The sequence below is a fragment of the Neovison vison genome, chromosome 11 (assembly GCF_020171115.1).
Source record: "Neovison vison isolate M4711 chromosome 11, ASM_NN_V1, whole genome shotgun sequence".
NCBI classification, from domain to species: domain Eukaryota; kingdom Metazoa; phylum Chordata; class Mammalia; order Carnivora; family Mustelidae; genus Neogale; species Neogale vison.
The window spans coordinates 158981100-158982829 of NC_058101.1; the positions used below are offsets into that span (position 1 = coordinate 158981100).

At 43.5% G+C, this 1730-nt stretch overlaps 1 non-coding gene across 1 annotated transcript; it reads left to right on the top strand.

The window, feature by feature from the left end:
- The first annotated feature begins 271 nt into the window (after positions 1–271).
- Positions 272–394, top strand: LOC122890818. The gene has a single exon (XR_006381239.1). It is a non-coding gene; the product is annotated as a small nucleolar RNA SNORA54 (small nucleolar RNA).
- Positions 395–1730: the final 1336 nt, after the last annotated feature.

Below are 1730 nucleotides of genomic sequence, written 5' to 3' on the forward strand. Positions count from 1 at the left end.
AATCTTAAAAAAAAATCCACAAAACTTTATTATGAAGACTAAAGTAAGCCATGTCTTCTTCTCCTCTCAGTCACACATACTTTCCCTCTCAGTGGACACCACAGGCTGAATGGTAGAAGGCAGCAGGGTACAGAGAAAAACTGTAGGGCTTAGAGTTCTTGGTTTAATTAATTCACATTATTTTAGATCCACATCTAAACATAATGACAGATTGGTATAATAATTCCAGAAGAACTCACATTAAAGAAATGTGAGAAGAAAATAAGAGAGCAGGCACTGTTCGTGGCTTGTTAGTCTGGCCGTGACTTACAGGCTCCATTCCGGTGCCATCGCAGCTCCAGGGACACGTGACTGACTGACTCGTGGCTCTCAGTTTCAGGTCCTGGGGACACAGGGAGGAAAAAGAAAGGTAATAGTGACTGCGGGCTTTCCCAGGTGATCACCATGCCTCATGCTGTTGCAGTCATGACCTTTCCAGACAACCCCGTGAGTTAGATGTGTAAGGTTCCCATTTGGAAGCACAGAGGAGTGAAGTCTTTAGGACATAGCCTAGGAAACGGAAGGACGTGGGTTCTGTCCTAGCGTGTTTGGTCCTGGAGTTTGCTTTTTACTGTCAGGTGAGAGAAGGTGGAAAAGCATCGTGTTGAGAAGCAGCCATTTTGGGTCCTGAGTTCAGCTCCCTGGGCCTCAGTGGTCCTTGGTCGCCTTCTTTCTCGTTAGCATTCCTGGTTTTCCTGCCTTGTCTGGAGGCCCTTAGAGGGCAGGGCTGTGGGTTTGACCCTCTCTCTGTTCCAAGCACAGGGCTGTTTCCAGGTGGCCCAGGAAATGGGTGTAGTGGGGGGGCTGGGCAGAGCTTGGACACTCTGGGCACCGCTTTCCCCAGGTGGAAGCCTGGGGCCAGCCTGGGGCCAGCCTGGGGCCTCGTCTGCCCTGGGATGCGGGTCTGATGGCTGCTGTGGGTCGGAAACGCAGTGGGTGGGGAGTTGCTCTTGGGAAGCGAGGAGGCCTGAGCCCTCCACTGCTCTCCTTTCTCCCAGAAAAAAAAAAAAAAAAAAAAAAAAGAAAAGAAAATAAGAGAGCATGTAAAATAAATGAAAGAATGAATGAATGAATGAATGAAGATGGACTTAAGAGTCTTTTAAGAGGTATATGGACCACTGCGAAGCATTAAGAACCAATGCAATTTGGAAGTCACCAATCACTGTATTTTGTTACATTTCTATCTGCAAACTACCCCAGGCCATGGGCAGTAAAGCTTTTATGTCTGCTTTGAGGTTCAGCTGCCTTTACCTAGGAAAATCCTACTTCATCTTCAGTACAGGTATAACCTAAGGAATCCTGTTTATGTAATGCTGATAAATACAATTATCATAGCATTATGTATTTTACCTTTATAGTATATTCTCAATCACATTAATTCTGTAGTCTTTGTTTACTGTTTGCTCTCTTGTTAGAAAATAAGTTCTATGAATGCAAGAACAATGTTTCTTTTGGGTACTTAATTCAGTGCCTTGAAGAGTAATCTTTTACGTTGTTGTTGTCATCCTTGTTTATGTGAATGAATGTATGAATGAATGAATGTTTAAACATTTCAAGACTCAAGAAAAGTTGTGATACTCTATTATACTCAAATGGTCCGTGGTTTCTATCTATAATATTCTCAGAGACATATTCTAGTCAGAGAAGATGATCTGACTCTCCACTATTGTTAATATCATTTTAATGTGTCC